This window comes from Triturus cristatus, chromosome 7 (assembly GCF_964204655.1).
Source record: "Triturus cristatus chromosome 7, aTriCri1.1, whole genome shotgun sequence".
Classification (NCBI taxonomy): Eukaryota; Metazoa; Chordata; class Amphibia; order Caudata; family Salamandridae; genus Triturus; species Triturus cristatus.
Window position 1 is genome coordinate 1,495,186,624 of NC_140590.1, and position 15,292 is coordinate 1,495,201,915.

The window sequence follows — 15,292 nt, forward strand, 5'->3', positions numbered from 1 at the left end:
AATTAAATATTCATATATAGCTTTATAGTTTTGGTACGTCGGTTTTTAGATTTTTTTTATTGAATTTTATTAGAAAAAATGTGTGTGAGTATGGAGTATTGATTGTGTATTTAAAGTATTCAATTTGTAATACCTTGTGTAATATGTTATATTTTGAAGTGGATATCGTAAATTTCACCTATTTTGCGTCCAACCCCTTCTTAACAAAGCCTTAGATTAGAATGGGAATAGTAATTATCACTCCTTTAATGTCCAACACCTTCCTCAAATTTGTTGATTATAGAGTGAGAATAGTAATTGCCAACCTTTTAGTGTCCAATCCCTTCCCAAGATTGGTTTAGATTGGTGTGTGAATAGTAAATTTCATCCTTTTAGTGTCCAACACCTTCCTGAAATAGGTTTTGATTTTAGTGGGAATAGTAAATGTCACCTCTTCAGTGTCCAACACCTTCTCCAAATTTGTTTAGATCGGAATGGGAATAGTAAATGTCACCCTTTTAGTGTCCATCACCTTCCCCAAACTAGTATAGATTGGAGTGAGAGTAGTAAATGTCTAAACACCTTTTCCAAAATTGTTTAGATTGGTGTGGGAATAGTAAATGTCACCCCATTAGTGTCCAATACATTCTCCAAATTAGTTTAGATTGGAGTGAGAATAGTTAGGGGTCGATTCCGATCCGGGTCGGACAGCTCTCTTAGAGCTGTCCGTAGCCTTACCGTGCGACCGACACGTACCCGTGGCCGGTCCGTTCTGTAGATGAAGTACGATGCGCATAACTGCCAAAAACACGCCGACACGTAGGCTGTGATTCAAGCTTCATTCTCCGTCCGAGCCGTAACCCCGAACGCCGAACCAAGTGGCCCGGAAGCAGTATCCATAGCAGTTTCCGCCCTGACAAGTACGATGCGTACTACCTACGCGCCGGACGAATCGCCACGTATGGCACGTCACAGCATCCGGAAAACAAGCGTATCAGCTACGATTCGTGCCACAACTCAATCCACGGCTACGAGACGAACCAGCTTGCAACGGGTACGAGACGGAGCAACAAGCAGCGTGTACGACACAAACACATCATGAATCCCATTTCGCAGGTCATACCAGTACTCTACATCTATGACCGGATCAGGAACCGACGCCGATGGCTCAGACGGTAAGTCAGACACCTACCACACAAACAAATGACACGTAGACGCAAAATGGCACACACACACAGGGGATCCACATCCTGGCCACTAACAACAGGCCACCATAGGGGTTGTATGGCCAGCACCACTACCACCCCCACTCATAGGGGACCTGTTGCCCATCACTCCTGCCAGCCCCACTCATAGGGGACCTGTTGCCCATCACTACTGCCACCCCCACCCATAGGGGACCTGTTGCCCAGCACTACTGCCACCCCCAACCCTCGGGCTTATGTTGCCCATCACCCCTGCCACACCCACTCATAGGGGACCTGTTGCCCAGCGCTACTGCCACCCCCACCCATAGGGGACCTGTTGCCCAGCAATTCTGCCACCCCCACCCCCAGGGTTTATGTTGCCCATCACCCCTGCCACCCCCACTCATAGGGGACCTGTTGCCCAGCACTACTGCCACCCCCACCCCTAGGGCTTATGTTGCCCATCACCCCTGCCACCCCCACCCATAGGGGACCTGTTGCCCAGCACTAGTGCCACCCCAACCCCTAGGGCTTACGTTGCCCATCACCCCTGCCACCCCCACTCATAGGGGACCTGTTGCCCAGCACTACTGCCACCCCCACCCCTAGGGCTTATGTTGCCCATCACCCCTGCCACCCCCACTCATAGGGGACCTGTTGCCCAGCACTACTGCCACCCCCACCCCTAGGGCTTATGTTGCCCATCACCCCTGTCACCCCCACTCATAGGGAACCTGTTGCCCAGCACTACTGCCACCCCTGTCCCTAGGGCTTATGTTGCCCATCACCCCTGCCACCCCCACTCATAGGGGACCTGTTGCCCAGCACTACTGCTACCCCACCCATAGGGGACCTGTTGCCCAGCACTACTGCCACCCCCACCCCTAGGGCTTATGTTGCCCATCACCCCTGCCACACCCACTCATAGGGGACCTGTTGCCCAGCACTACTGCCACTCCCACCCCTAGGGCTTATGTTGCCCATCACCCTTGCCACCCCCACTCATAGGGGACCTGTTGCCTATCACTACTGCCACCCCTACCCATAGGGGACCTGTTTCCCAGCACTATTACCAACCCCACCCCTAGGGCTTATGTTGCCCATCACCCCTGCCAGCCCCACTCATAGGAGACCTGTTGCCCAGCACTACTGCCACCCCCACCCCTAGGGCACGTCACAGCATCCGGAAAACAAGCATATCAGCTACGATTCGTGCCACAACTCACTCCACGGCTACGAGACAAACCAGCTTGCAACGGGTACGAGACGGAGCAACAAGCAGCGTGTACGACACAAACACATCATGAATCCCATTTCGCAGGTCATACCAGTACTCTACATCTATGACCGGATCAGGAACCGACGCCGACAGCTCAGACGGTAAGTCAGACACCTACCACACAAACAAATGACACGTACATGCAAAATGGCACACACACACAGGGGATCCACATCCTGGCCACTAACAACAGGCCACCATAGGGGTTGTATGGCCAGCACCACTACCACCCCCACTCATAGGGGACCTGTTGCCCATCACCCCTGCCACCCCACTCATATGGGACCTGTTGCCCATCACTACTGCCACCCCCACCCATAGGGGACCTGTTGCCCAGCACTACTGCCACCCCCAACCCTAGGGCTTATGTTGCCCATCATCAATGCCACCCCCACTCATAGGGGACATGTTGCCCAGCGCTACTGCCACCCCCACCCATAGCGGACCTGTTGCCCAGTAATTCTGCCACCCCCACCCCCAGGGCTTATGTTGCCCATCACCCCTGCCACCCCCACTCATAGGGGACTTGTTGCCCAGCACTACTGCCACCCCCACCCCTAGGGCTTATGTTGCCCATCACCCCTGACACCCCCACTCATAGGGGACCTGTTGCCCATCACTACTGCCACCCCCACCCATAGGGAACCTGTTGCCCAGCACTACTGCCACCCCCACCCCTAGGGCTTATGTTGCCCATCACCCCTGCCACCCCCTCTCATAGGGGACCTGTTGCCCAGCACTACTGTCACCCCCACCCCTAGGGATTATGTTGCCTATCACCCCTGCCACCCCCACTCATAGGGGACCTGTTGCCCAGCACTACTGCCACCCCCACCCCTAGGGCTTATGTTGCCCATCACCCCTGTCACCCCCACTCATAGGGAACATGTTGCCCAGCACTACTGCCAACCCCATCCCTAGGGCTTATGTTGCCCATCACCCCTGCCACCCCCACTCATAGGGGACCTGTTGCCCAGCACTACTGGTACCCCCACCCATAGGGGACCTGTTGCCCAGCACTACTGCCACCCCCACCCCTAGGGCTTATGTTGCCCATCACCCCTGTCACCCCCACTCATAGGGAACATGTTGCCCAGCACTACTGCCAACCCCATCCCTAGGGCTTATGTTGCCCATCACCCCTGCCACCCCCACTCATAGGGGACCTGTTGCCCAGCACTACTGGTACCCCCACCCATAGGGGACCTGTTGCCCAGCACTACTGCCACCCCCACCCCTAGGGCGTATGTTGCCCATCACCCCTGCCACACCCACTCATAGGGGACCTGTTGCCCAGCACTACTACCACCCCCACCCCTAGGGCTTATGTTGCCCATCACCCCTGCCACCCCCACTCATAGGGGACCTGTTGCCCAGGACTACTGCCACCCCCACCCATAGGAGACCTGTTGCCCAGCACTACTGCCACCCCCACCCCTAGGGCACGTCTCAGCATCCGGAAAACAAGCATATCAGCTACGATTAGTGCCACAACGCAATCCACGGCTACGTGACAAACCAGCTTGCAACGGGTACGAGACGGAGCAACAAGCAGCGTGTACGACACGAACACATCATGAATTCCAATTCGCAGGTCATACCAGTACTCTACATCTATGACCGGATCAGGAACCGATGCCGACGGCTCAGATGGTAAGTCAGACACCTACCACACAAACAAATGACACGTACACGCAAAATGGCACACACACACAGGGGATCCACATCCTGGCCACTAACAACAGGCCACCATAGGGGTTGTATGGCCAGCACCACTACCACCCCCACTCATAGGGGACCTGTTGCCCATCACCCCTGCCACCCCCACTCATATGGGACCTGTTGCCCATCACTACTGCCACCCCCACCCATAGGGGACCTGTTGCCCAGCACTACTGCCACCCCCAACCCTAGGGCTTATGTTGCCCATCATCCCTGCCACCCCCACTCATAGGGGACCTGTTGCCCAGTGCTACTGCCACCCCCACCCATAGCGGACCTATTGCCCAGTAATTCTGCCACCCCCACCCCCAGGGCTTATGTTGCCCATCACCCCTGCCACCCCCACTCATAGGGGACTTGTTGCCCAGCACTACTGCCACCCCCACCCCTAGGGCTTATGTTGCTCATCACCCCTGCCACCCCCACTCATAGGGGACCTGTTGCCCATCACTACTGCCACCCCCACCCATAGGGGACCTGTTGCCCAGCACTACTGCCACCCCCACCCCTAGGGCTTATGTTGCCCCTCACCCCTGCCACCCCCTCTCATAGGGGACCTGTTGCCCAGCACTACTGCCACCCCCACCCCTAGGGCTTATGTTGCCCATCACTCCTGCCACCCCCACTCATAGGGAACCTGTTGCCCAGCACTACTGCCACCCCCCCTAGGGCTTATGTTGCCCATCACCCCTGTCACCCTCACTCATAGGGAACATGTTGCCCAGCACTACTGCCACCCCCATCCCTTAAGGCTTATGTTGCCCATCACCCTCTGCCACCCCCACTCATAGGGGACCTGTTGCCCAGCACTACTGCTACCCCCACCCATAGGGGACCTGTTGCCCAGCACTACTGCCACCCCCACCCCTAGGGCTCATGTTGCCCATCACCCCTGCCACACCCACTCATAGGGGACCTGTTGCCCAGCACTACTGCCACTCCCACCCCTAGGGCTTATGTTGCCCATCACCCTTGCCGCCCCCACTCATAGGGGACCTGTTGCCCATCAGTACTGCCACCCCTACCCATAGGGGACCTGTTTCCCAGCACTACTATCACCCCCACCCCTAGGGCTTATGTTGCCCATCACCCCTGCCACCCCCACTCATAGGGGACCTGTTGCCCAGGACTACTGCCACCCCCACCCATAGGAGACCTGTTGCCCAGCACTACTGCCACCCCCACCCCTAGGGCTTATGTTGCCCATCACCCCTGCCACCCCCACTCATAGGGGACCTGTTGCCCAGCACTACTGCCACCCCCACCCATAGGATGGGTGATGTGCCACACATCCATCATACTCCAACATTATGTATGTCAGCAAAACACATCCCCCCTAACATCATGACAACAGTGTGTAGTCTGTGACAAATGCCCACAACAATGATTATGACTTTGAACATACAATGTAACTACAGCACATGTGGGACCAACAAATGAGTGTGCCCTACACAAGGCAAGCATCACTATAGCACTGTGTCAATGTAAAACTAACACCCCCTCACTGTGTAGAAGAAGTTAAGTGTGTGGCCCATACTGCAGCAGATGTTGAGCATTGTGGTGATGGGGTCTAAACCCCCCCTCATCACAGTGACCAAAAGGTAAGTGTCATCATGGTCAAAGCTGCAAATAACAAACAGCATGTATGATCCCTGCTCCCAACTCATTAAACACTTCTGGGGCAAACTAGTGGTTGTGTCCCATACCCACAAAGATGTGGTGAGGCTAACAGTGCAGTGAAAACAAAACATACTCGCGGCCATATGCAGACAAGCACCACACATGGGGGCTGACAATGCATACAGTGTACAATGACACAAGAGCAGAAGTGACCATCACAAAGCATACACACATCTCGGAAATAGACACACCAATCAAAAACAACCTGTGTAGAATGTAGGTGTCAGCTCACAAACTCCCATTTCATGCCAGCAATGGCACCTACCAGGATGAATGTGCACAATGATGTGATATGACTCACAGGGACTGCAGGGAAAATCACAGAAACAGCATCCAGACAATGGCCCACAACAGCAATAACAATGCACTGATGCAGATGCAGATGCACAAACACAAACAGGCAACTTCACACTGCACATCTGACTCAACATGTGTGTGTGTGTGTGTGTGTGTGTGTGTCTCAGTATCCCCAGGCAAATACACAACACATGAGGGGGGCTGAATCACAGTGACACAGATGTGGACACAGTGCCATACAAAAGTAAACCATCATTGGGACGCCCTTAGTGGGCAATCAGGCATTGTGAGATGAGAGGGAGCACAACAGACACATGTGACACAAGCAGGAATGAACACCAACTAAGACATCAAGAGACTGACACACAACAGCACTACCCCCAGGGACCAGACATTGGGGTGGCACAAGCATGTCTGACACCTCCACTGTGATGACAAAGGTAGACGTCATACAAACTGGGAAACCCAGACATGTGTCCTGTGCCACAAACTTACATCACACCTACACAAACACAAATCACTCAGCATGGCCCGTCATCCATGGACAAATGGGAGCTAGGGGCACATCCATGCAAACATTTACATCAGTCCACCCTCAACACCACACACCTTGAACTGCAACAATGTGTATCTGTGAAGCCCACATGGACAGGTGACATTGCACATGCACCCATGACAAACACAGGAATGTTGGGATGAACTAAGGTGCACAGACTCATCACACAAGGACAGTTTACAACCCTGGTGAATGACAGACATACTGCACAGTATTAGGTACATGGCCATGACTTCAAAGCTCACGTAACCTTCCGAATACCTGCCACAGTCCCAGGACAATGCAGAAGCCAAGGAGAACTACAAGGCACACATGCTGATACCTTCAAACATTGCAGCCCTGAACCGGACAGGTGGGAGCAGTTGCACACACATACACATGTCTCAATCACTGAAAGGTACCACCTAGGGATGACTACATATTATTGCGAACAAACAAGTGCCTTGGGGAACCCTGACTGTGTCCCATCTGCGTCTGACCACATCCTCACCACTCAGAACAGACAAATCCCAATGATGAAACACCAATTAACAGTAGTGGGTCATGCACCCACACATCTGGTAGCCCATGGCAAAGTTGTGGGATGAACACAGTATCACTCAGCAAGCATCAACAACAGGAACATATCAAGGGAACACTGCCTGTGTATGAAAAGGGATGTGGACACACACACAACATGGGCCCAGGCAATGTCACGGAACAACACACTTACTTGAGGGGACTCAACTCCTGTGGAATCTCAGCTGTGCCAAACATAGCCCCAGCAGGTGTCAGTCATGTCAGCAGAACACTTGGTCAGTCAGTCATCAGTTACCACGCAATGAAGGCTCTGGTCACAACAGCCTGGGTAAGGCAGTGTACCTTAAGTCATCTGCACATACTCAATACATATGTCCAGCAAGTTGCACAGCGGACCCAGTTTGTACTACACCAATGATGCCCACACTTACATGTCCAGTCGAGATGCGCCCACAGTCAGAGAAACAGACAAATTGGACAATGGGAAGCACATCATATGTGAATGTGTGCAAGCCACAGATGTGACCATGCAAATGAAATGTTACAGAGATGTCCACAAATTGTTAATCATGACACACCCAGTTAGCTGCAAAGGATGATATGGAAAACGACCAGAATAGGATACATATTTCATGGACCACATGGAGCACCTCACAAAACACCTCAGTATTCAGCATTTGAAATCCAGCATTACAACTGCAAGGTCATGCTAAACAACATCAACATAATGTACAGCTAAATCAAATTCACAAGGATAAAGAAAAAAGCTTTAGTCAGCAAATGAAAAATGCAAAGTCCTTTCAAAACAAAGGCCAATGGCCAGTCCATATCCAAATGACAAGAAGTTAACTTGAGTGACAACTGTCACACGTTGCTTGCCTGCACTGGTAAGGACAGGGGACATCCCCTCGGAGGGGCATACATGGGGGCAGGCCAGGCACCGCAGGGACAGGATCAGGTCGCAGTAGAAGGAGGCCGTGAAGGGGTGGTGGATGCAGGAGAGTCACTGGCAACTGAAGTGGAGATGACTGAATTAGTGGGTGCAGTCACAACTGTGGAGCACAAGTCAGATTGGGTAGGGGCCGGCACAACTGCAGTGGGCAGGTCAGATGGAGTGGACTGGGTCCCCACTGCAGTGCCCAAGTCAGATGGGGTGGTCTTGGACTCCACTGCAGTGCCTAACTCAATGGGAGCGGAATGGGGTTCAGGTGAGCTCAGCAGGACAGAGGGGGGGACACGGTCCCCACAACAGTGGCACTAACCGTCTGACTGGGTGTGGAGGAGCAAGTGGTAGGGGGGGAGGGCCTCAACATTCTGGGGATGGTATATCTGTGGGTGGGGGAACCCGGGGCAGGGTGTGGCGGGGGAACCTCTGGAGTGGTGGCCTGGGGGATGGAGGACGGAGACTTCGCCTTGAAGCTGCGTGGCGGCAGTGGGGTCTTGCTCATCCGGGTCCGGGGGGACTTGCAGGGGGGGGTCTCAGTCTGACTGCGCCTAGGGGAGGGTGTCCGGGTGTGAGGGGCACTCACCTCTGTGTGTGGGGACTTCCTCTTCCCCTTGTAATCTGGATCTGCTGGGTCAGTGGGGAAGAGGCCAAGGTCACAGAGGAATAGCTTCTGGGGAGATGGGGTTGCAGGTGAGGCAAGGGAAGGGGGCTGGGAGGGAGAGGTTTTGGAGGACTGCGGAGTGGTTCTGGATGACTGTGTGTGTGTCTGCAAACCATCCCCTGTGAGTGTGGTATCAGTCCCCTGTGCTTGCTTGTGTGCACGTCTAGCCCTTGGTTTGGGTGTTTGTGTGCTGCCCGTGTCTGTGGCTTTGTGAGAATGTGCAGGTGTGTGTGTGCTTGAGATAGGTAGGCTGCTAGGAATCGTGGGTTGTGCAGGAGTAGGAGGGGTGCAGGACTGTTTGAGGAGGGACACTACTGCCATCAGGGAGGAGGCCACAGATTGATTGGTCCTCTGTAGGGCAGACATGCCCGATGAAATGCCCTCCATGAACGACACCAGTTTCGTCAACAGAGTGGTGTGTGCATGGAGGACACTCAGCATTGATGTCTGCTCTACATGGATCTGTCTAAGTAAGTCCACAGACTCCTCACTCAGGGCAGCAGGGGATGCAGGGGCAGGGGGTGCGGTGCCTGGCACAAAGGAGACATGCTCCCGAACACGGGAGCCTCCACGGTCCTCTGGGATGGGAGCCGATGGGAGGGTGGTGATAGTGGTGGTGGGGGCGGTGGCAGCGACAGCCTCACTAGCTGGGGTTTGGTGGCTGCTGACACCTGCCTCCACAAGGGAGTCATCCTCAGAGCTGCTGTGGCCCTCAGCTGGGGGGATGGTGCTGACAACTCCTCGGTGTGGCTCCACTCGCCCTCCGTGCCACTGGGTCCCCCCGACTCCTCTCCTTCTGTCCAGTTCTGTGGCTCCTCCTGGTCCGTGGAGCTGTCCCCTCCTGTGGCCGTAAATGTATCTGGATAGGAATAGGAAGAAAGAGAACAACATCAGTCACCTGCACTGACTGCACCCACCACAGTGAGTACATCACATCACAGGACAAGCCCTGGCATCATCAGCTGAACACTGCTCAAAGTGCCAACACTGTTTAGAATAAGCCAATTGTCATTCTCAACATCAACCATGGTACACATATCCCTCCTTGACTTGCACCCAAATGTCTGTTGCATGTTGGATGCTAATACCCCAATGTCCCGACATGCACCTCCCACACATCAGTTGTACATGCAAGTGAACATGTAGGAGTATGTCACTATACACACAGCACATCTCTTGCCACTGACTCACTACAGGTGTCCGGATGAAGGGATGGGCAGAGACTCATTTCACATGCTTGTGATGCATGCCAGCAACACACACTATGATGTGCTCATGTCCTGATAGTCAATGCCACAATGGGGTGCATGGTGCACACTTGAACACAATGCAGGATCACTCACAGCAAATTAAATGCCATGGCACTCGCATGCCTGGAAATTCAGTCAACACTGTCTACTCTCTCAGGGGCAGGGCATCCAGACAACAACAGTATGCACTGTGTCACAATCATAGCTCAGGGGTAAAGCAAACTCTGCAGCTGGCAAGTGCACTTGCCCATCCCCTGCAAACAACAGATCCAGGACCCAGAAGACCCCACATCATGCAAATCAGACATGATTCTCTGCAAACACAACTCCATGTACATTAGCACATCACAGTCTTCCGTTCATGTAACCCAGCTGCCTGAAGTACACAGTTGCATACACCATTGTGCGCTGTCAGATGATCACACAGGTCTTGTCTCACACAGTCACATCTCAGATGTCCTGCTGACCCTCAAAATCATGGACACCCCAGTTGTACGTAACAGGAAGCCACACCATAATGACACATAGGGAGACACCTAAAGGCACGTGTCACGAAGCACAACCTGCAAGTTGATACACAGGAGTGGGATTTCAGTGTTTCTAAATGCCCTTGAGGAGGCATGACTGCCCAGGTCTACGTGAAACAGTGTTTGGCCCTGGACAGTAGTCAGGTGGCTAAGCAAGTGTGACATACTTGATATACAGACTCCTGAGGCCCACAAATTGGAGTCCCCTGCTGCATAGTTTTGTTTGAAATACCCCAGCCACATGTGGCGCGTCAGACCAGCAATTGGAACACATATCAAGGGCACACACAGATCACATGTCAGATAACAGGCATTGGGCAAACAATTGAACAACCCATGAAACACACAACAGAGTCACGGGGACAGATGCTGTCCGGTAGCTGAAGCATAGCTGACTGCAGGGACACAGTGCCCTAGTGACACAAGCAACAGACTGTAGGGGCCACACCTGTGGAACAGATGAGGAGGGTGCATCACACAATTGAGGGACCTGAGTATTGGACTACAAGACCTACGTAATGTGGAAGTGTGACCAGGCCAAAAGACTGCAATTCTCATGTCAGACATAGTACACAGATTAGGCATGGATTTACCCCCTTCTTGCTGCTGTCTGGCCTTCAGCTGCCTATCCAGGTCCGGGAAGACCACTGCCAGGATCAGGAGCATGTGGCGGGGTCAGGGTCCGGTGTCCGCCCCTCCTGCATGGAGGTGACAGCTTCAGCTTGACTCTAGCTATCCTCCGGGTCCAGCCCCGAAGGTCCTGCCACCTCTTCTGGCAGTTACGGATCTGGCGCTTGTAGACCCCCACCGAACAAACGGCCCGGGCGATGGTCAGCCATATCTCCTGCTTCTGGTAGGCATCAGCCTGTGAGAATAACAAAGTAAAAAGTACATTACCACACATGCCCCATATTTGTGCTGCACACATTTGGATATACATGTCATCATCACAAAGGGAAATGAGTTACACAGGTAGTGCAACCATGGGGAAGGACAAATCACCTGCATATCTGACATGTTAACAATGCCTGGGAAGTTTAAGCTTACACTAATGCACTTTAGCAGCAGAACACCTGTTCATTACATGTACCTAAACGCTTTGGGGGATGAAAGTAGTCAGTGAGAATGCTTGCCACTGGTGTACACACTGCTAGTACTGCTAGTCATACAACATGCACAATTAGGAAGGCAGTGGACTGCACACTCACCTGCTCCCCTGGTTTCCCATACAGCTTGCTGTACTGTGGAAGGAGCCCGTCCAGCAGGGCCTGATTCTCCTCCTCAGTGAAGGCTGGGGCCCTCTCCAGAGTACGTGCCATAGCAGAGGCCAGAGGATGCACCAACAGCAGCAGTGGTAGCAGGGATGTGGTCCAGGAGCATGTAGTGCAGGCAAGTGAGCTTCCTGGGGGCCAGCCAGCCTTATATCTGTGCTGCAGAGACAGAATCTATGCCATGTGTCCCAAGTGATAGGTCCAACACAGTTGCATTCTATGAATCTGGCAAATCCATGGAAATGTACGACTCGTACACGCCTTCTGCATCGTTCAAATCTTCACCTTCATGACACACTAGTAATTGCAACATTGTTGTAGGCATCCAACTGAATTTCCAGAGCACAACTCGTACAAGTCTTGAATCCGCATCCGTCTCCATGACAGTCCAGAGCCAATGGGTGCGTCCGGCTCAGTCAACTGACAGTACAACGCGTATTTTAAAACTAAACATGCACCCGTCTCCATACGATTCAATGGCCAAGGCGTATGCTTGTCTCGGAAAATGCCTGCCCGAAGCGTGTGCATGATAGTCACCCGAATCGGACCTCATTGCAGTCAATGGCAAAGCGTATGCATGGCTCGGTCATGAACCGTGCAATGCGTATGCATTGTCACCCGCTTTGGACCTCATTGCAGTCAATGGTAAAGCGTACGCACGGCTCGGTCATGAACCGTGCAATGCGTATGCATTGTCACCCGCGTCGGACCTCATTGCAGTCAATGGCAAAGCGTACACACGGCTCGGTCATAAACCGTGCAATGCGTACGCATTGTCACCCGCATCGGACCTCATTGCAGTCAAGGACAAAGCGTACGCATGGCTCGGTCATGAACCGTGCAATGCATACGCATTGTCACCCACATCGGACCTCATTGCAGTCAATGGCAAAGCGTACGCACGGCTCGGTCATGAACCGTGCAATGCGTACGCATTGTCACCCGTGTCTGACCTCATTGCAGTCAATGGCAAAGCGTACGCACGACTCGGTCATGAACCGTGCAATGCGTACGCATTGTCACCCGCGTCGGACCTCATTGGTGTGACAATTCGATGGATTCAAAACACAATTACTTGCCAGGGACACCTGTGCACACCTACCACACTACAGCATTGCCCACACAGTGTCCCATGGCATGTATGGCTGCATTCTCTGTGTGTTGGGGGGGGCACATTTGGTTTGTTGGGTGGCACTTTTGTTGGTATATGCATCTACCTTGATGGTGTGTGTGTGTGTCTAAGAGACGTACATGTAGGGCCTGCAGGGACAACAGTGGCCACTACCTGTGGGACTCACGCTTGCCTTGTGGTGTGTACGTGATACGCCATGTCCATGGCATTGTCAATGTGGCAATACAGGGACCCTGGGTATCTGCATGGCAATGATCTGTGATGCCTGGGAGACATCAGGCCTCACTTGTCACTGTGGTGTGTGTTTGTAACGTCACAGCAGTACATAGGTCGGGTGACACAGTCAGATCATTGGCCATTGCACTACATGGGACTCATGTGGACATGTGGAATTGAGATGTGAGGGGATGGTCATGTAGGTGACATATGTGTCCATGCCCAACAGCATGGACACATGATCTATCATGTGATATTGAGCCTAGTCATGGCCACATGGGTGGATGAACCGACAATCTTCCTTTGTTCATCTCTGTTCTGCAGGGCACAAGCTGTCCATCGACCGTTCCCAGACCTTGCAACCATGCAGGAATGCGACTGCATCCGACGGTACCGCTTCACCAGGCCACTGATTGAGGAGTTGGTGGAGCAGTTGGCACCACATCCGCTACCTGGCCAGACATACCCTACAGCACTGACCCCAGAGGTGAAGGTGATGGCAGCCCTGCACTTCTTTGCTACTGGTACCTTCCAGTACACTGTGGCTACAGCAGGTAGTATGTCGCAAACTATGTTTAGTCGGGTGCTACGCGATGTCTTGGAGGGGATGTTGCATTTCCTTGACCTGTACATCTAGTTTCCTAGCCCAGCTGAACTCCCTGAAATAAAGGATGCCTTTTCTACACTGGGGAGGATGCCGAACATCATTGGATCTATTGATGGGACACATGTGGCCCTGATACCACCACAGGCACATGAGCAGGCATACAGGAGACATTTCCACTCAATCAATGCTCTGGTGGTATGTCTTGCAGACATGTCTATCACACATGTGTATGCACGGTTCCCTGGTTCTGCGCACGATGCCTACATAATGAGGAGTAGTCGCATTGCAACGCTGATGTCACAGATACCAGCTCAGCATGCCTGGCTTGTCGGTGTGTACTGACTGTTTATCATTGTGTGTGTTTGTCAATGTTGTATTCCGCACTCCTACAAAACTCAGCTACTTGTTCATTTTTGTGTGTGTAGGTGATTCCAGATACCCCAACATGCCGGAAACCCCTCAGGAACCCTGTGACACCAGCCGAGATGCGCTACAATGAGGCACATGGTCGGAGCAGGAGGGTGATTAAGCCGACATTCGGCCTCCTGAAAAGCCGCTTTCGCTGCCTGGAGGGGCCCTCCCATATGAACCTGCAAAGGTATGCTAAATAATCCTTGTATGCTGCATGCTACACAACATGGCATTGAGGAAGAAGGTGCCTCTCATCCAGGATGACGATGACGATGACCAACCTCCGGCACCTGTGGAGGATCCCGGCCTCGGCCAAGATGCCAGTGATGATGAAGATGAGGGTGACGTCCGCTCATAGCTCATCAACAACTTCTTCAACTGAATGTGAGTTTCCAGGGTTGTTATGTCAATGTATGGAGTTAGCCTGGAATGTGTTGTGGCTGCTCTGTTGCTGTCTGAGTGTGTCTGTGTGCCACTTGACTGGATGCGTGCAGCGATGTGTCCATTCAGGTGGTTTGTACTCCACAATAGGGTAGTACTGCTAACTTGTGTTTGTGTAGGTTTATTGTGACATGTTTGGTGCATGTGTATTGCATTTCTCTCCTGTTTTGCTGTGCTTTTGACTGTTTCTTGTGTCTGTCCTTCACAGGGTAATTTGCCTGTTGTTTGTTCAACACTGACCCCCAACACCCAGAATCCGACACCAGTGTGGGAGTAGTCAATTGACATCAAGTGATGTGCCACACACCCCTGGACTACAATTCTCAGACACCCCCATACTCTTTCACACCTCTTCTCACTCCGCATCCATGTCACAGCAGGATTTACCGGAACAGCTGCGATACTGAAACGCAGGATGAAAAAGCACCATTAAAGAGAACTGTGACTCATGAAGAAGCGAAAGATCTACCAGAGACTCCAAACTTCACTCAAAAATCAGTAGAGGAAGATGAAAAAAAGAAGTCATCAGAGTATGTGCGCCGCCTTGACAGGAAGCCTTACATTACAGATGAACTCTCTATGCTGAACAAAGGATTAACGGGTCAACAAAA